The sequence below is a fragment of the Mus musculus genome, chromosome 15, assembly GCF_000001635.26.
Source record: "Mus musculus strain C57BL/6J chromosome 15, GRCm38.p6 C57BL/6J".
NCBI classification, from domain to species: domain Eukaryota; kingdom Metazoa; phylum Chordata; class Mammalia; order Rodentia; family Muridae; genus Mus; species Mus musculus.
In genome coordinates, this window is record NC_000081.6 from 103168997 (window position 1) to 103190049 (window position 21053).

Sequence of the window (21053 nt, forward strand, 5' to 3'; positions counted from 1 at the left end):
GCATATATTTGCATGCGATTTGCATGAGATCAACTTCACGTTCAAAGCCTGCCCCTCGGCCCGTGCGGGCGGGCCATCCCGCACATCCTCCTGGGTGCGGCCAGGGTCCCCGCGCCCCCGCGCCGACCGTGCCGCGCAGCCGCGCGCCTCGCGGAGGATCCCAGCCCATTGAGGCCGCTGATTGATGGCGCTGCCCTCCGCGTGAACCCGCCTTTAATACCGAGGAAGTTATGAAACCGCCATACATCAGCGCCCGCCGCCCCGCCCGGCCGCCGCCCCGCCCGCCGGCTCCTCTTCAAAACCTCATTTGGGCTCCGGCCGCGGGGCTCACGGGGAGGGGGTGTGGGACCCCGCGAGCCCCCCACGGCTGCATCTCCGGACCCATTTAGAACTGCTGACATTTTATCTGTGTTCCATACATCACTCCGTCCCCAGCAGCCACCTCTCAGAGAGCGGCGGGGGGCTGGTCCGGGTCCTGGGCTGAAGATGCCAGAAAGCCGGATGAAGGTGGGGAACCGCCGTTGCCCGCATGCCCCTTCTCAACGTGAGAGCTTGTGTAGGTGGGGTGTACCCTGTGCAAGTCCCTGTTGCCTTTTCTTGAAGTGGTTAGGTTTTGTTGCCCATCCTCCTACTGAAGAGTATGGTGGTGGTCGTTTAACCTCTTCTGTGGACCTCTTCCAATATTTAATGCGCCTCCCTTCTCGGAAGTCCTTCTGAATATCTAACCATTGTGCCTCATGCTGCATTTTCTTCTTGTTTGTCCTTGGAAGAGAGCCACGTCACCTCTCACATGCTTTAAATCCTTTGTTACAATGTCAGAGCAATCCAAGTACAGCCACCTGCCCACATTCTTGAGTTTTACAAACATGATAGAAGGCAGACGGCTGCCTATTACCCTAGAAAAGAAAAAATGGAGACCCAAACTAGACAGGAAACGAGGCCAGGGCCCAGGGCCTCTAGGCAGTGAGCAGGGACAGACAACGATGTCTGGACTAACAGACAGCGGGCAGAGAAGGAAGAAAGGGGGATGGGAAAGAAGCGGGCAGACAAAGGGAGAAACACACAAAGCACTGGACAGACAAAAGGACTGTGGCTGGGGACAGGCAGACAGCCGAGAGGCAGAGACAGCTGCACGTCCGCCGGCGGGCATGTGAGCGAGCCCTCCCGCCTGCCCATGTCACTCAAGGCTCTGCAGGAATGTGGCCGGGTCCCTGGGGGTACTGCGGCGCTAGTTTACGTCTCTCTCATTATCCTGCGGGTCTTTGCCTCCGAGCTCACCGCGCCTGCCCTCCGGTCTCCCCTGTCTGTGACCCGGCCCAGTCTCCGCACCTCATGGCCTGCCCTTCGCCCTGGCTCGGGGAAACAGACATCTCTGCGAGCGTAGGGATCTCCCCGGACTCCGCCAGTGCAGGAGGGCGCAAGGCACGTCTGGGGCTGGAAAAGGCCAAGGGCTGCCCCTCTCAACGACTAGGAGGCACGGGTGTGGCTCATTGAGCCCCAGAGGGTGGGTGTGGTCGAGCATCATTTGCATCTCATTTGCATGTCCGAGTTCTCATCCCCCCTCTCCCCCCCCCCCCCCGGTTCTGCAGTCTACCCCCAAACCCCACCTTGCCTTGAACTTCAGCTGGGCCCAAGTAGCCCAGGAGAGGTGAGGAAGGGCAGGGCGGGCCGTGAGAAAGACACCCAATGGATCCTGTAGGAGTCACTACACTGCGCAGATTAAAGCCACCCCTCCTCGGAGCTTCAAGGCAGGTCCTCTATGACCCTGGCGCTCTCTCTGTCTCTGTCTGTCTGTCTGTCTGTCTGTCTCTCTCTCTCTCTCTCTCGCTCTCTCACACACACACACACACACACACACACACACTTTAGCCCAACCGCAGCTAACTTCTTCCATGAAGCTTTCTCTACACAAACCTCAAGAGCTAGCCTCTCCATGACATCTAAAACCGTCGTTGTCTGACCTGTCACCAGAGGACAACACGACACAGGGTTTGCACAGCTTATAGACCAACCCATGGTGGTCTCTCCAGTAGGACTGTCTTCTCCACACGCCCACTATGAACCAAGTAAACTCTAGCGAATCCCTCAAAACCCAACCAATAGTCACCTTTCTTGGGAAGCCCTCCCTGACGTTCCTCCCTAACACCACTACCCCCAGCACCAGGCAGAGGCCGCACATCCTGTTCAACCTTCCCGGAACACACTTAGAGATGAGACTCAGATGTTCTTAGCATTCCAAGTACCAAGCAGGGGTGCACCCCAGAGGAGGTCAGGAAGGAATGCGAGGGACGCCTTCTTGTTTCCTAAATGGTCCCTTTGCACAAGGAAGCATAGAAGGGCAGGCCAGGTGGAAGAAAGGAACGAGAAACTAGGGCTATGAGTGTGGGCCAGGAAGGCAAGGAAGAGCAGCAGAACCCAAAGCAAGGAGAAAAAAGGCGGGGCCGAACTGGAGGGCGGGGCCCTGGGGGCTGGGTCAGCTGAGCTGGGAATCAGGGAAGAGTGAGCCTTGACCCCCGCTGGAGCAAATCCAGCTGGGCCTAGTCACTCCTGCTCTTGTTTTCCGGCTTGGTTTGGTTTGGTTTTGGCTTTGTTTGTTTGATGGGGCCTCCCAGTGTGGCCTCAGCTGTCCTGGAACTTGAAGTGATCCTCCAGCCTCAGCTCTTAAGGCTAGAATTACAGGTGTGAGCCACTGCACACACCTAGCCAGTTTTTCTGCCGGGGAGAAATGGATGCATCTCCCTTCTGCCCTCTTCCCGACATTGGGAAAAAGAAGGGGAGGCAGAGGTTTGTCACCTCACTGGGACTAGGGTGCTGCAGTCCGGTTGTGAGGCTGTGTAGCCCCCGGGCACAAACAGGCCTGCCCACCCCTCTGTGGGAGGTTGCGGGCTCTATCTGGCCATCTGAGCCTCCAAGGCACACGGAATGACTGACTACGGAATCTGCTTCCTTCCTCTAACCCTGACAGAAGGCTCAGGCGCTTGTAGCACCAGCGTGTCCATTGTTGTCCGAGGCGCAAAGATGCGTAGTGCAGGTAAATGGACTGCCACTTCCCCTCTGCTTCATAGGTGGGACATAGGTGGGAGCCAGTGGGTCACAGAGTGCTCTCCTTAACCCCACAGAGACAGAGCCTGGCTCCAGAGGAACAAGCTGCTTTCCTGCATTCTGCCTCCTTCATTTCGCCAAACCTTGTAACTCATGGGCTCATCCTTCCTGGTGCATAGCTTACATCTTTTCCTGATACTCTATTTTCGAGGCTCCGCAATGACAGAGCAGAGCCAGAACTCTAGTGCTCTGGGGGATGATGGTGGGCAAGAGAAGAATAGCTTTCAGTCTTGGATGGAGGAATGGGAGTGGGAAGAGATGAGGAGAGGAGGAAGACGAGTACCCAGCTGAGGACAAAGGAGGAGCATCAGGAGGACTGTGAGGAGGAGACAGCATCCACCAACTCCTTTCTTCCCCAGTTGCAGTTGAAATAGAAGGTAGACAACTGGAAGGACTAGCTAGCTGAGACAAGGGAAGGATTCTGAGATAGTAAGATGAAGTCAAAGTCTGCATGAGTCTAACAGCGTCCGGAGTGGTACAGGCCCCTCGGTGGCAGCTACCGGAGCAGGAGCTGAGGTAACCCAAGGTGCAAAGAAACTAGCTCTGCGTGCCAGCTTCGCAGGGATTCTCGAAGCACCAGACACCAGAAGGAAAAAGGCTGGTCCCAGAGCCCCCTTGTGGCTGCTCAGGGCAGGATCAGAGGCGCCATACGCACCCAGCCTGGTTATGAGGCCTGGGCAGCTGCAAGGAGATGACTGAGCTCTGAGGTCAGGCTAGGCAGAACAAGGCTTAATGCCTTGGATTTCCATAGCCACCGGCTTTTGGCATGTCTCCTCTTGGGCTTCAGTTTCCTTATCCATCCAAAGAGATCAGATTTGATTTTGGATGGTTCCCTCACACGTGTGACTCCAGCCCTGAGGGAGAGAGACTGAAGCCAAAGGAGTAGGCTGCAATCCTCCTGTCTTACAAGTGTTGGGATTACAAGCTGAAAGTATCATATCTGGCACACTGTACAGTTCTAAGAGTTCAGCATGTCCAAGTCCCACTTCAAAGTCCCACTTGGTACTGTCCTTTAGTCCCAGCACTTCGGAGGCAGAGGCAGATGGGTCTCTGTGAGTTAAGGCCATCATGGTCTAGGACAGCCACAACTACACAGAAAATGTTCATCTTAAAAAACAAACAAACAAACAAACAAGGCTTCAGCATGTGGTAAGGGTGAGGCTCAGGCATACAATGGGTTCTATTCCTCTGAATCTCTCCCCTGCTGAGATCTTTGGGAGAGGGATCCCAGTAACCCTTAGAAAGAATCATAGACAGACTGTGAAGACTCAAGGCCTTCTACTGTGCCTTCAAGGCAGGGTAATCTGCAAGCTTTGGCTTAGCACCCTGTGGGTGTGCTGGTGATCAGTCAGGCTGGCCTGAGGCCACAAGCAGACAGCAGGAGATCAGTGAACCATCAAGAGCTAGTATCCCTCGTGTCATCGCATGCTTGGGCTCTGTAATGCTTCGTCTTGGACACAGCTAAGGCTAGGTGAAACAGAGGCCAGAGGCTGAAGTAAGAGCCACTCAGACATGTTCTGTCTCCCGCACTACCGAATGCACAGGCTAGCCCCACAATCAGGGCTCCCCACACATGTAGCTCTCCAGAGACTCCATTGGTCCTAAAGAGATGGCTGAGTAGATGAAGAACAGCACTTACAAGTCCTAGACCAGGATAAAGGGCAAGGGCAGGGAGCCTGTAACACTGGTGAGGCCCTGAGGAGACCTCAAGCTTTGCATCATTTCTAGCACTTGTGATAAAGGCCAAGGATCCTGACAGGGTGGGAAAATGTGGGCCAAGAAGGAACCTGGTGAGGGCTTTACCCCAGAGACCATTTCTCCCCTGGAGCCATACTCTTTAGGACTACTCTCCTGGACTATTTGGAAGTCAGTCCAGATATCTAACCTAGAGGGTTTCACTGTGAGGATTATTTTAGCCTTTTACCCCATTTTAAGCCAGAGAAACTATGTTGGAACTCTGAAGAGGAAAGAGAAGTAAGCACAAGAGAGTGAAAGAGACAGGGCAATATCAGACTGAGCTGGGACAGTCACAGGACACCCCTCTGCCGGATGAATTGGGATAGGGGCTGCTTTGGAAGAGAGACTTGAGAGAGACCACAGGGAGGATTTCCCAGAAAAGGGCTCATGATGACATTTTCGGGGGGACGGGGGACCATTAGCTAATTGAAAGCTGAGCATGACAGTGTGACAGAAAAGGAAGAGAAGAGATGATCACACGGCAGAGAAGAGAGAAGTCCGTAGATGGGACAGGATCTCCGGTGGAAATGGTTAGGGATGGCCCCTAAATGTCCTGAGGTGACCTAGCCTGAGAACACCCACACTGGTTCCCTATATGAACTGACTGACAAGTCTACCCATGCTGGGGATGAGGAGGGGGCTTTGCTACCTCAGCCTTAAGGGCAGTCAGAGGCCTCTGCATTCCTGAACTACCCCTCAGAACTCAGGAATTGGGATCTTAACGCCCTCCCACACACCCAATTATAAGTCATCCCAAGGATACTCACATGGCCTGTGCTGATGCAGGAAGGGAAACAAGGCCAGGCCCCCACCAAGCTGGACTCCACCTGCCAGGGAGGGAACATGAACTGTCCTGACTCCAGAGACCCTGGTCCTGCCCCCAGTTCTGTTTGTGGAAGCCCCTGTCCAGGTCCCCTTTCAGTCCACAGAACCAGAGGCTCCTCCAGTCTGAGCCCAGCCCAGCATCTGCCACAGGAAGAGCTCCCAGATACTGTGGAGTGGAATGTCCCCAGGATCTGGAACAGGCCTGGGTCCCAGTTCTCTCTCAGTTTGGGCTGGCCAGCTCCACTGAGGCAGGAGCAGGCAACAGTGCCTAGCTGCTGCATGCAGAGGTGGGCTAGGGAACTCATCCCCTTCCCAGCCTGGATGTGACCGATCCTCTCTAGGAGCTGCCTGCTCAGCCTGGCAGCCCTGAAGCTCTCTTGCAGGAAGCTGATGCTGGCATCATTCTGGTCAGTATGCTCAGGAGGCCTGAGCATTGCTGCAGGGCAGCCAGTGTCATTCAAAGGCACACTTACAAGCTGGTCCAGACAGGCTAAAAGCAAGTGGCCTAGAGCTCATCTGGAAAGCCGAGAGATGAGAGGAGATGCTCAGGCTAAGAGGACAGAGAACACGTGCACAGCAGAAAGTGTGGAAGAAGCAAAAGGAGAAACCAAGACGGAAGAAGATGGAAGGAGGACAACCTGCTTCCAATGACCTCTCTGTCTAGCCTCGCCTAGGAGCCTGCCTTTCTAGAACACCAGGGACCACCAAGAGCATCGAAAAGGCCAGGAATCCAGTGTGTGTGTGTCTGTGTGTGTGTGTGTGTGTGTGTGTGTGTGTGTGTGCGCGCGCGCGCGCGCGCGTGTGTGCGCGCAAGTCTGTCTGTCTGTCTGACTGACTGACTGACTGTGGGTTGCCTGCCTGTAACTCTGCACACTAACATGCAAGTCTGTCTGTCTGTCTGTCTGTCTGACTGACTGACTGACTGACTGTGGGTTGCCTGCCTGTAACTCTGCACACTATCTGCATACCTTATGGGGACCAGAAAAAGGCATCAGATCCCCTGTAACTGGAATTACTGATGATTGTGAGTAGCCACATGGTGCTGAGAATCGAACCTGGGTCCTCTAGGAATCCAGGTTTTGTTTCTGAATCTACATCACTGTGCTTGTGACTTTGGTAAAGGCAGACTTTGGAGCAAGTTGGAGCCAGACAGCCGGGCTGAGAGGCTTGGCCCTATCCCTGTTCCTGCCCCTATCCCTTCTGCTTATTGATTGAAGCTTCCATTCCCTCCGCTGCAACGTATTCACAGGAATTGGCTAGAGATTCAGGGCAATAGCGAATGAGAAGTGATTGACATTTGATGAGCATTCTAGAGTCTACCTGGGTAGGTTGTCAAGTGGCTGGCACCATTGTGTGGTTGGAACTTGGTACTCAGCTAGGGCAGCTAGGGTTGCTGGCTGGCTGTGTGATTTCAGGGCAGACCCTTGACCCTCCTGAGCCTCGATGTCTTGTGTGTGGAGGGCAAGTGGTCAAAATGCCCTCCCTGTGGGGCTCTTGAGGGATCGAATAATTAAATGGTGTGATATGTGTGGCAATCATCTTGGTACAAGTGTCAGCTATAATAATGAAAGGAATAATAGTGGCTCTTAGCTTGAAGACAGAGCTCAGCACAGTGCTTGAATAGTACACGTACGAATTCCTGGGTTCTACCCTAAATTCTATCACAGGCATAATGGTACACGTGAGGCATAATGGTACACGTGGGTCCACTTGGGATGTGGAAGCAAGAGACATGGAAGCAGAGGACCAGAAATTCAAGGTCATCTTCAGATACATGGTGGATTTTGTCCAATCTGGATGATGATGATGATGATGAAGAGAGAATGAGAGAGAGAGAGAGAGAGAGAGAGATTTGTCTTTCTTTCTTTTCCAAAACAGTGTGTCTCACTATGTAATCCTGGAACTCACTATGTAGACCAGGCTGGCCCTGAACTCACAAGAATCCACCTATCTCTGTCCCCTTGCTGCTGAGATTAAAGGTGTGAAACACGACACCTAGCAAGGTTTACATTTTTATTACCAGAGGTCCTGCCCTGCTCCCAACACTGGAGTCAAGGGAAGAAAGTGCTTAGCCTTCATGTAGTCGGTTCACCTGAACCATAAGAGAGAGGTCAAGGCAGAGGCAGGAGAGTTACCAGTGAGAGGACAGCAGGACCTTCAGCAGGCACCCTGGGGTAGATTCTCAGGCTGCTTCATACCGACAGATGCACCGACCTCACTAGTAACGGCAGCAGGGATGTATACACAAACTGCTGCAAGCCTGGATTAGCCGTTTGACCTCCCCCAGCTTCAGCTATCTCATCTCAAGATTAAGGCACTGGACCATCAGACAATCTGAGTCCCCTCTGACCATAATAAAATGATGACTTGGCGTTTGGGTGCATTCTAAGACACGTGACCTCTGTGCATTTCACCTGGAAACTACCTCACTCTCGTACACAGAGGTTCAGAGGTAAGGGCATTGACCTTGCGGTTCGCACGCCTTGGTCTCCCTTTGCTTTCCTCAGCTCTAACCACCCAATGCGGAGCCGAGCTGGCACACCACTTCTGGGTGCTACAGGCCGGGCATCTGCTTCCCCCTGCTGGTCAAGTGTGGCGTGGCAGCCTCTCCTGCAGGAGCTAGGTTTGAGAGCCCGGCCTGTTGGCAGGTAGGCTGTCCAGCTTCACCTGGTCCTTAGGCTCGTCCCATCCAATTGCTCCCCTCCCCCGCCCCGCCCTCCGGGATCCCAGGAAAGGCTGTGATAAGAATGAGACGGATTCTCCACTGGCCCTGATCCCTCTACAGAAAAGGAATTTCGAACGCAGTGGTATTTAGAAATGAATAAACAATTGAGCGAGGCCATGTCCTGCGTGCTTTAAGATCTGATAAATGTGGTTGCAGTAGTTCTCATTTCACAAGGAAGGGGACCAAAGCAAAGCCACACAGCCAGCAAGCTCAAACAGGGACCTTATGCCTGGGAACAAGCAAAGAGGCTGGGAGACAGACACGTGATGAACATCTACAGACAGTACTGGGCTGCAGGACCACGGGCTGGGGGAGGAAAGGGAGGCGGGTTCCCCTTTGACCCCAGGGCCCCAAAGATGCTATCAGCCAGACCCTGCGGAAAATCCTTCCCGGATCCCTGTGCATTCCAGCCTCAGTCCGCTAGTTTTACAGCTTCCCGCAGCCAGGACGCTGTTTATGGCTGCCCCATTCTCCAGCCGTTGTCTCCAGGCCCCAAAGGCATCTGGCCTGGACAGGAGGCTGGGGGTTGGGGGGGATTGCTCCCCGCCCAGCCCTCCTTTGAACCCTGCTGGGCGCCGGAAGGAAGGGGCTGGGCTTGGGGCCTGCAGGCTGCACACTGAGCTGGAGGGGCAAGACCCCCCAGGCAGGGCCACCTAGCACCACCTATGTGCCCCTGTTTGCTCCCGCTGTGTGACCTTGGGCTCGTGATTTAACCTTCCTCAGTTTTAGTTCGTTCTTTAGAGAATGGAAATCATAGCTCCTCACGGTTCTTTTGGGAATGTGACATGTCAGGTACAAACTTCCTGCTTCAAATTATAGTTGATATGATTAGCTTTATAGAGCCTGTAAATAAAGCAGAGAACAGGAGATTCCCTCCATGTCCAGCAGGCCTACAAACTCTGCCCCAAAGCTAGTTAGTTCCCTGAGGTGGACCTCCAGCGCCCCTCTGAATCCTTCGCCCGCCCTCGCGTGCGTGTTGCCCTCTGCTGGCAGTGTGAAGAACTTCACTCTCAGCCACGGAATGTCCGGGAACCAGGGCTAGAAGGGGGCTCCTCTCCATGTTCCCAAGGTCCTCTAGAATCTGCAAAGGAGTCATAGACATTCAGGCTAACGAGGTTTGAAAATCTTGGACACGTAGGGCGGAGCCCTTGTAGAAGTGTTGCAGAGTCACGAAGTAGTTTGTTAGCTCAGCAGAGGGAGCAATAGAAAAAACCGACATGGGCTTTTCCTGATATGCCCACAGCCTGACAAACAACCGGGAGAGGGACAACAGAGCTACAGGAAGGACTGTAACACCATTGGAGACCTGGGGACAGGGCTGCCAGAGATGTGAAGCAAGCCCTAAACCCACCCACACCCCACTCTCACATCCACAGTAGGTTAGGGATGGGAGGAAATATCAAATGTGCCTACTAGCAAGGGCAGGACTCCTTGCAACAATGACCACCCTGAGTCTCTTAGGTACCACTCAGTGTCTGCTGAAGACAGTAACTCCAAGCCAGGCATGAGTGCCAGAGCAGACAACCAGGCCACTCTGCAAGCCAGGGCAAGGACGCACAGGCAGGAAGCACTTCTTCACATGTGGGACACTGGGCTGTAGCCCCAGGCCCTGAACCTGACAGCCCCTCTTTATTCCTGCTTTCCATGTGCCAGCTCAGACAAGGCACTGGGTGATTCCAGCAGAGAGGGTGTCAAGTAAGCTCAAGGGACTTTGGGTTGTAGACCTTTCTTGAAAGCCAAGGTCCAAATATCCTTCTGCAGCATGGAGCTGTGCCCCTCAGCACCATCCCCACCCTTCCCGAGGTCTGCCCTGTCCTCTCCACTCCATTTCCCACCAACTGCCCGACCATCTCCTCCCACACCACCACTCCAGCTGCCAAGAATTCCAAACAAAGGGCCAGGATCCAGACCCTGTTTATGTCATGGCAAGCTCTGTCCAGCCAGAAGCTGCCCACCTCTGACCCCCAGCCCTACCCCCAGGGCTCTGCTAGAACATACATTGAGCAGGGATGGGTGGACAGGCCCTTCTTGTCTGAGGTTGAAGGAAAACTGTTTCTCCGTTCTTAGCTTGAGCCCCAAACAGGTGAGCCTGGGGTGGGAAGCTTCTTTTCCAGATGACTTAAGAGCAAGTGGGTTAAGAGTGTTCTGCTTCCGGGTGTGCTTCTTGTGTTCTAGCTGCTCCCTCTTTAACCCATCACCCACCACCATCTCCCCTCTGGCCCCCCCACCAGCCTGTCTGGACAGCCTCCCTTCCTCACAAATAAACACGGTGCAGGGAACAGAGCCTGAGACCCCCAAGTGCAGCTGCCCTGGGTAGGCTGTAAACCAAATAGGTCTACTGTAAATACAAAGCAGGAACCTCTATAAACAGAAAGGGAGAGTGGCTCCAGCTGAGGGACTCTCAGGACAACACAGCAGAGGAAGGGTGCTCTGAGGCACCTAGTCCAGGGAAAGGAAGGACCAAAAGTGCAGGACAGGAGTGAGATAGCACAGTGACAGTATCCAGGACTCCACCTCACCAGCTCTCCATCACAACACACACCCCCAACCCCATGGAGCAGGGACAGAGTGCCAGGAAGTACCAAGGAATTGATGATCAAGAGCTGGGTCCATTGCTAATGTCCGGACAGAGGTCCTGGGAGCAGAGGGGTCTAGCAGGAAGTCCCCAGGCATCTATTCTGGAGGGGCAGGTTCCCAACTCCAAGGCAAAAAGCCAGTCTGTCTCCAGTACATCCTCCACCCCACCCCTACCCCGACTTCAGTCCATCCCATGTGACCTATTCTCCTTTGTTTTCTACCTCCTCCATTTCCACGTTTCCAACACGCTGAATTTTTAAAATTATTTTATTATTACTTTATATGTATGAGTGTTTGCCTGTATGTATGTCTGGGTAGCACATGTGCACCTGGTGCTCTCAGAAGCCAGAAGAGGGCATTGGACTCCCTGACACTAGAGTTACAGAAATGGAGCTACAGACCCTTGTGAGTCTCTTTGTGCTGGGAATTGAACCTGAAGCCTATAGACAATAGCAAATGTTCCTAATCACTGAGCCATCTCTCCATCCCCTCAACACATTGAATTAAGGGCCAAACTTGGAGCTAATACAATCACTCATTTCATATTTCAATGACCAGTAGGGACTGCAGCTGTAGAGACATCTGGCATATGTTGCTGTCTCCCCAGCCCATCTCTATACCCAGTTTCACTTCCTTTCACCTGTGTATATGGTCCTACCCCCACATGACCTCAGACAACCAAGAGAGAGGGCAAAGGGATTCAGGCAGACCCTGTTCTAGTGTCCACATCAATGCCTAGGTGTGAGGGTGAAGGGGAGAGAGAGATGGGACACCATGAATCTCCCCAAATTTCCTAAGACTGGAGAAGGTATACAGGCTGGCAGACCTTACAACCATGACCTGATTCTCCATTGCCCCCACCCCCAACTAATTGCTATTCATAGGACACAGCTGGGTGATTAATGGCCTGATTAATAATTACTCAGGCTAATAAAATAATTAATTAATTTGGCAAGCCATTATTTATCTGGCTGTCCTCAACCTGAAACTCAGAAACTAGGAGTTAGGGAATCTCCCTCCAGGCTCTTTCAAAAATATAATCTTTAACAGAGTGGGTGGAGATGTCTCTCTCCATCCCAAGACCCTTCCCAAGTGGGAGAGGAAAGGACTGGGGTTTCTGAGGATACAGACAGAACTTAGAGATGAACCCATAGCAACCTCAAACCCATGGAGGGGCTGACTCGAGGCTGGGGACTTTTAAGAAAGGCTGGAATGTTGCATCTGAGCACCCAGGTTTAGGGAATTTTTTTTTGTTTGCATTCTCTCCAGCAACTTGATTGATGACACCATTCTCAACAAACGATCTTTATCTCTCCTCTTGTCTCCCAAATTTATGATTTTGCCCCCAAGCCCCAGCTTAGGTGAGTGAGGAGTAGGTTAGACCCAAGAAGTACCGGGGAGTCCTCAGTACTCTCCAGGGAGTAAGTGCCCTCCATCTGTATCTAGGCTCTGCAGCTCCCTCCCTTAGATTTGGGTTCCCAGTAAAACCAAAGAAACAGGGGGACAGCTGATCTCTTGAGAGTCCAGAGTCTACTCCAGGAGTGGTTTGTCCCATTGTCTTATAGGCAGGTAGAGGTCAGTCTAGGCCTAGGGGCACACGTGAGTCCTTGTGTGCTTCAGTGGGAGAGATTAGGTGGGCTCCCAGCAACACTAAGTGTGCTTAAGAACTCCATCTTGTTCTAGATGGAAGCATGGAAAACAGGATAATAATTAGATCACGCCTAGGATAAAAGCCTCCACAAGAGAGATGCTTCTAAAGTTCACGTAGCCTAGGGTGGTGGTGTGTGCCCATAATTCCAGCGCTAAGGAGTTGGAGGCAGGAGTATCAAATAAAGGCCAGACTCTGTTATAGGCAAGCTGGACTCTCTATGGGAAGGAAAAACTCAGTTTGGACATTTGAAGTGTACGTTAAGGATTGAGCAGGAACCTGCTAGTGAAGATTGCAAGCCATTGCCAAGGCTGTTGAGGAGCAGGACAAGTGTGGACATGGGCAAAGCCAAGGTGGCCGGAGGAGCGTCCTTTCCTGTGAGTACTTTGGAGATAGGGAGAGGCCCATACTGATTTGTGTGTTCAGAAGACAGTTCTGGCAAATGGGGAAGAGCACTGGTACTTTGGAGCTTGGCTAGGAGACCCTGGGAACAGGCTGGACTCCGGGCCTCCACAGTGGACATGAAAGATCCCTCTGAGGTCTGGGGATTCCCACTCTGCTGGTCTTGAGTCGCTGCAGAACTGCGTGGGATCGTTGTTCTTAAATCTTCCCACACCTCTGAAGGATGGAGAGGAGCCAGGCCTGCCTTAGGGTCGGATAGCGTCTATGGGGTCCACCGGCGGCCTGCAGTGGAGGCAGCGCCGCTGCCAGCAGAGGGAGCGCGCGAGACGTGCCGGAGCAGGGCCTCGCTCTCGCGGGCGCCCCCTGCCGGACACCTGAGCCTCTCCCCCCCACCTTACCTCCCCCCCACACACACACACCCGGTGTCAACCGCGGGGACGGGTCTTGGGGGACTTAAACTCCCTACTGTGTGCTTCCAAATTGCGACCACCCAGGGCGACTTGGGCACTGGAAAGAGCGAGGCGAGGCAGGTCCTGCAGACAGTCTCGCCCCGGAACCCACCGGGCCAGCCTGGAGCGGGGGTGGGGCGCGGGGCCACCCGGGCGTCCCAGTGGGCGGCCACGATGTGAGCACCTGGTCCGACCCGCCGCCGCTTCCGGGGGTGAAGGGCGACTCATTCCACCTGAGCTTCCTTCCATTGCCTCCCCCTCCCACCCACCCCGCCCCGCCCCGCCCCCCCCCCCCTCGCCGCAGCATTTTTCACACCTCCTCTCCCTACCAGTTTCTAGTTATGAGGGGGTTTCAGGTTACAGTCCTCATTTTCAGTCCTTCTCCCTGAGCATCCAGGTTTGACTACTTTGGGGAAGTCCTTCTTGGTGTCTAACCACCATCCCTCTTACTGCATCTACAGCCAAATCTGCCAAGTTACAGCCTCACTGGAGAAAGTGAGTGCCTTAATTTTCTTCCCACTCTTGCTTACAATTCCGTTCCCCTATACAAAAAACTGTCCCCGCCACTCTATCTTGCATTCCGTTCGCCTTTTGTCATCCAGGCCATCCAACGCTGCTTCTGATGGTCTCCCTCCACCCCCATTCTAATTTCCTATCTCTCCGCCTCGCTAGCTGTGCCATACCCAATCCCCAAGAGCTGGACTGGTGGAGAGCCTCAGTTTCCCTGGGAGGGCGCTTAGTATGTGGCTCCCTCCCCGCCCTCCTACTAAGCGTGATTTGGGGTGTGGGGATGGGGGATGGAGGTCGTAAGCTGCTTGCGGAGAGGTGCTCGGTGGGAAGCCTGAGCCGAGTCTTAAGAGTCCCGCATCCCGCCCGCACCAGCGTGGGGCGCACGAGTTCCCATTCTTAGCTCAAGGAAGACCCCGTGTGGCCGTTGTAGGTGGCGCAGAAGAGGGAGAGCGCCCAGGCGCCGGACCGGATTCCGGGGTTCTAGCCTAGGGTAGGGACTTATTCCTCAGCAGTGCCTTGGAATCCTTCAGCCTGTTCACACACACTCAAAAACACAGCAACCTGGACTTGTAGAATGGTTTCGCCAAACCACAAGGAAAAGTAACGTACTAACAGCAGCAAGTGTGATTGTGGTTAGACTTCTGGAAGGACTTCAGATAGGGAAGCAGGGAGACGGATATTAATGAAGGAATGGAGGAGGGCAAATGGTTTGGTCCTGGGAAGAGAGGATTCTGAGGCTGGGGTGAGTGTGGTATCGTCACAGCGAGCCTCACATGCCTGTTCATTAAGGAACTACGCTCAGCTGACAGGTGGGTAGGGAAATTTCTCCATGCCAGGGGGCCTGCTCTTTGCCTGTGCCTTATGCAGGATGAGTGTGTGGGAGCCCAGGAAATGGTCACCCAGCAAGCGGGACTGGGACCATGCACAGCCCACCCTAAGTCTTTTGAAGCAGGAATTGTGACAGCGCCGCGCTCGCTCCCCAACCAAGGCGCCATGTCATTTGCACACATTTGCATATCCAGCTGTGCTCGGCTGCCTTTGGCTGCATGCCTTCATTTGGCAGTGGGTGGGCTGCACGCAGGGCGAGTGAGACCCATGGAGCGGGCCACCTCTGTGCTTGACCGCTGTCGCCGGCTCGCGCCACCTTCTGGGCATCTCTTTGCATCCTCCAGCCGCAGACCGAGGTCCACAACCGGGATTAGACACCACCACCTCCTAGTCTTCCAGGACCACTTAGACTCCTTCCTAGTCCAACCTTCCTGAAGGACTGGTGAAGTCTGGTATCCTGCTGAAATGCAGTGTATGTGATTGGGGTGCCCCAAAACTCTGGAAACTCCCCGAATTTCAGGCAAAGATTATGATGTATGCTCTGGTTAAGAACATCCTTCGACTTCTGCCAGCAGCTCCATGTAGCTTGATCTCTTACATCTGGGCCAGGCTTGTGCCCACTGGCCTTCTGTCAGAGGACTGCAGCCTCTGGACTGCCCTCACTCCGCTCATGAGCTGTTGCCTTCCTACCCTGACTGCCTTCCTGCCCTCTTGTCTCCCAGACAGAGTTGGTGGTATAGGCCTGTAATCCCAAATGTTCAGGAGTTGAAACAAAAGGATCACAAATTCAAGATAACCCCGGGCAATGTAGGAAGACCCTAAAAAAATTAATTAAAAAAAAAAATTGGCCGGGCAGCGGTGACACATGCCTTTAATCCCAGCACTTGGGAGGCAGAGGCAGGTGGATTTCTGAGTTTAAGGACATCCTGGTCTACAGAGTGAGTTCCAGGACAGCCAGGGCTACACAGAGAAACCCTGTCTTGAAAACACACACATACACAAAAACCAAACAAACAAACAAAAAAAACAAAGTAAAAAATGTATGTGTGTGTGTGTGTGTCACACATACACACGTATATCAGATGTTAGCTGACACCTGTAATCCTAGCACTCTGGATGCTGAGGCAGGAAGATTATCTTGAGTTTCAGGTCAGTCTGGGCTACATAGTAAATTCCAGGTCAGCCAGAGCTTCATATCAGGATCCGGTCACAGTAATAAGTATCATTATTAATAATAAAGCTGATCTTTAAAGGCTGGGGATGTAGTTCAATGGTAAAGCACCTGCCTACAGTATGAAAGGCCCTGGGTTCTCTCACAGAACACACACACCCGGAGATAAAAGAAAAAAGAGCTTCCACTGTCCTCTCAGGCCCCCTGGCACCAATATCTGCAGAGGCATTTGGTCTCTTGCACTCCCTAGATTGTGAGGTCTCTCAAGACAGGGATCATGTCTGTTCTTGGTGGTGTCCTACTTTGAGCTAGAGTCTGGTGCTCCAGGGTCAGAAAAACTAGACGGCGATTTAACAAGTGAAGCCTGCCGGGCGGTGGTGGCACACGCCTTAAATCCCAGCACTTGGGAGGCAGAGACAGGCAGATTTCTGAGTTCGAGGCCAGCCTGGTCTACAAAGTGAGTTCCAGGACAGCCAAGACTATACAGAGAAACCCTGTCTCGAAAAAACAAACAAACAAACAAAAAAAAAAAAAACAAGTGAAGCTCGATCCTCTCAGGGACCCACAGACACTCCAAAGTCATCCAGGCAATCTCAAGGACAACCGTGAAAAACCGCATAGGAGGCCTGTCTCCACGCAGCTCTCCAAGCCACCCCAGCTCACCCGGTGCACGAGAATCCAAAGGTGGGAAACCTGGGGCATGGGAATGCAGGCTGCAGGGACAGCTTCAGACCGGGCCAAGGGGTCGTGGTTCATCCTGAAGAAAGCATTCTCTTCTTGAAGCTGAACCTGAGCTACAAAACTGGAGAGATCCTAGTAGATAGACCCCACTCGGTGAGGGAATCAAAGGCTTACTACTTGTATGAAAGGGCAGATTTCCCCCGCTTTGGGTGAGTGAAAGGGGAGTCGCTTGCCCCTTGCCCATAGTAGGACACGTCCCTGGCAACCCTGGCATTGGACGAATGTTCAGTCTGAGCTGACCTGGATGCGATTTCCACGGTGGCTGCCAGAGGGCAGCATGAACCTCCAAATCACCTCAGGCAGCCTGATTCTGATTCTCCAGACTGAACCCCATCCCTGGCTTGGCCCAGCTGCTGTCTGTCTTCTCACAGTGGTCACAGGCCCTAAATCGGTGGCCAAGGACTGAGATGAGTCCTTGGTCTCATGGGAAAGGAGCTCCTCCCGGAGTCCTGCTGGAAACACGCCTGCTTCTGGTACAGAGGACCCAGACGCCTAGCACGGGCCAGTTTCCTCTGAGTTATAGGCAGAAGTGCTGGGGAAGAGCCAAAAGGTGATGGTCAAAGGATGAAAACGGTCCAGGTAGGCAGGAGTAATAGAAGTGATGGGTATGTTAATTCAATTATTTCACACTATAAACATACTGCTTCAGCCGGGCGTGGTGGCGCATGCCTTTAATCCCAGCACTGAGTTCGAGGCCAGCCTGGTCTACAAAGTGAGTTCCAGGACAGCCAGGACTACACAGAGAAACCCTGTCTCAAAAAACAAAACAAAACAAAACAAAACAAAAACAAAAAAACAAACAAACAAAAAAAAACAACATACTGCTTCAAAGCTCATAAATTAGTACAAGTATAATTTGCAAATATTTTTTAAATTAGTGAGTTAATGTGTATTTGTGAGCACGCATCCACACCATGTCACAACGGATGTGTAGAGATCAGCTTTGTGGAGTCAAGTTTTCTCCTTCCACCTCTATGTGGGCTCCAGGGTTCAGGCCTTGTGCTTCGAACACCTTAACACATGGAGTCATCTCATCAGCCTTTTTTAAAATTTTTTAATGTTTCATAAACCTAAGGAACTTTTTAAAACCCAGGTGTAGTGCCATATGCCTTTAGTCCCATGACTTAGGAGGTGGAGGTAGAGGCAGAGGCGGAGGCAGGCAGATCTCTGTGAGTTCAAGGCCAGCCTGGTTTACATAGTGAGTTCCAGGCCACCAGAGCTACATAGTGAGACTATCATGAAAAAAAAAAAAAAGTTTTTTTAAAGTATGAGTGTTTGTCTGTGCTGATGTCTGTGCATCATGTGTGTCCTGGTCCCGGGGAAACTGATACAGAGGGTTGGCTTAACTGCTGCCGTACAGCCTGTGCAACAACAGAACCAACAAACTTGTATTTCTGTGGTGCTGGGCGTACACATATCCAGCTTGTACTCTTCCACACTTAATGACCCTGTCCATAGCCTAGGGTGTTCAGGGTCCGTGCTGTGGACCAAACCCATTGCACTTGGGCAACTGAGCCATAATCCTCAATTTCCTCTTTCCCCCATACTTTTTAGTTCTCCCAGGCCTCTCTCAGAACTGAGAGCTGGAGGTAGGGATGTTAGCTTAGGGACTAAGTTGCATGCTTGGAGAAGAGGTAGGAGAGGGAGCAACTGTCCCTTCTCCATAATGACTTCTTCCTCTTAGCTCGGAGAAACTCCTCCTAAGCAGAAACCCAAGCACCGTTTGCTCATTTTCATAAATGATCTGCGGATTATGCGCTGCCTTGAATTTTCCAGGCAACTGCTTTCCACCCATGCCCATTAAATGGCTCAACTTAGACCTAGTGGAATTTAATGTAGTCAAAATGAGTACAAACGTATTCAAATGGATCCTTCCCTCCAGTTCACCCACATCCAGATGCACCATTTCTTTGTGAGGGACCCAGAGACAGTCAGTAAAAATCTCATCAAGTGTCACTTGGCCCTCCAGCAGAGACTGGGCATCTTTACCTGTGGCCTCTGAACTGCCAAGTCCTTGCTCTTCCTGTCATCCCCTTTTTAGGATGCCTAAAGGTTGCGGAGATTGAGGCACCCCAACCCCACCCCCCACCCCCGAGTAAAAATTAAAGCCACTAAAGATGCACAGGGGCACCTAAAATTATCCACCTATTCTTCAGGTTTCCAGGGAGGTCATGGAATTGAGAGGGAAGCCTACCCTTTCTCAGATCATGGGAGGGCGGATGCTGAATTGATTCATTGCCCCGAGAGAGCTCTTGGGAAGCAAAGCTCTAGCCTGCTGTTTATGGGGAGTGATGGCACTTGCCGCCTGGAGCCACAGAAGCATGCGCCTTCCTTGGGCTTCCTCAGTCCTTGAATCTGCTTGGCACACAGGGCACATCTGATCTCACCAAGTTCTCACCTCTGCCTTTCCGCCACCATTTCATTCATGTGCTGATTTCCACAGGGACACTTGTCTGCTTCTCTCTTTCCCACCTCCTCCTCAAGCTTGTATCTTGGTCCCCAAACTACACTGACCCAACTCTTTAATCCATGCCCCAGACTCACTCTTCCAGTGAAGTAAAGGACAGGGGTAGGGTGAGTATAGGGACATAATTCACTTGGTAGAGCACTTGCTTTTGCCTAGCTTGCACAAGGCCCTAGATATGGTGGCACATACCTAGAATCCCAGCACTTGGGAGGTAGAAGCAGAAAGATCAGACATTCAAGCTCACTCCTGGATAAACAGTGAGTTTGAGACAACCTTGGGCATCAGGTTTCCAGCGGCCTACATGCTCCCCAGACTGATGAATGGAAAGTTTTTACAGATATGATGAAAGGAACAAATATTTCAGACAGAAGCTAGGTGTGGTGGTGCCCCCCTGTAATAACATTCAGGATGCTAAGGCCAAAGAATAAGAGTTCAAGGCCACCCTTGAGATTCTGCCTCAAAAAGGTGTTTTTCACACAAAGAATCCAATGGTTTTATATCAGCAACTTCCAGTCTTACAGAAACCCCTGCCCTGAGATGATACAAACACCCCAAAGGTTATAAAAATTCTCCAATGTTGCCATTAATGGGCTGGGGAAATACTTCTGTGGATAAAAGCACCTGCTTTTCTTGCAGACGACCCAGGTTCACTTCCTATCATCACCCACACGGTAGATCACAGTCATATATGTGTGGTATACATGCAGACAAAACACATTGTCTGAATGAGACAGTGAGGCAGAAGCTAGAGCAAGGCAGTAGACAGGACACAGGATAGCCACAGGCCCCTAGGAGCTGAGCACCCCTGGCTCCCACCATGGACGGAAACACACAAGGAAGCTGAAAATTATGAGGGAAGCCAGGCTGCCTCAGGAGGGGCTGCAGGTGTGGATACAGCTGGAGGAAACCCACCCTACTCCCCGACAGCAATGGCAAGGACTCCTGCTCACCTGCTCCCTTGCCTCCTTGCAGATGTGGCAAAATTTCACAAGCTGTAGCAACTGTGGCCAATGCTGTATCTCCCTACACCCTTCCTTCTCCAAAGGCAGCAGTGACAGGAGGGGGTGGAGGAGGGTGCACTCACAGCCCCCATTTAAAATTATCAGCATTTCTCCCTCCCTGGCTCACAACCAAATTATCAGACAAGCTGCTGCTGAGGGAGCTGGAGGCTACCAGTCTGGAAGTGGGCCGGAGGCTTGCTTCTCCCAGTCTGGAAGTGGGCACCACATTTTATATAGACTTGCACCTGCTTCTAGAGGCTGCATGGGGTAGAACGAGCTTATAAAGAGAGTCCTGGATCATTGCAAGAAAGATGATAATTTGGTAGGTTGAAATGAAATAACCAAATTAAGGTTGCTTATGGAATTGGGAAGGGTAAAAAAATCGGAAATTGGGAAAAAAGACATAAGAACCAGACAAATGCACACAATACACTGGGCAAATACCATGAAAAGTGGGTGGTACGGCTTGAGTGGAGAGAGCCTGCACCTGGAAACCAAGATGTTACAGCTGCTGAAGGGAGGGTACAGAGGCAACATGGAGATCAGGGAGGAGACTAGAGTCGCAGACTAGACAGTGCTTTCACATGACACTAAATAGTGGGCTCAGGGTTTGTAAAGAGCCACACAGTGACTATATTGCCAGACGCCCACATTCCAACTGACCCGGCCTTCACCTTGTCACTGCCTCTCTCCCCACCCCACCCCACCCCACCCCCCTTTCAGGTAAATAGGGTCTTACTTCATAGCCTGGCCTACAGTGATCTAACTCCCCCTGTCTCCCAAGTGCTGGAGTTCAAGCATGACACCATGCCCAGTGAGGTCTCCTTTAAAAAAACCAAACACAAAAAAGCATACATAAGGAAGTCAACT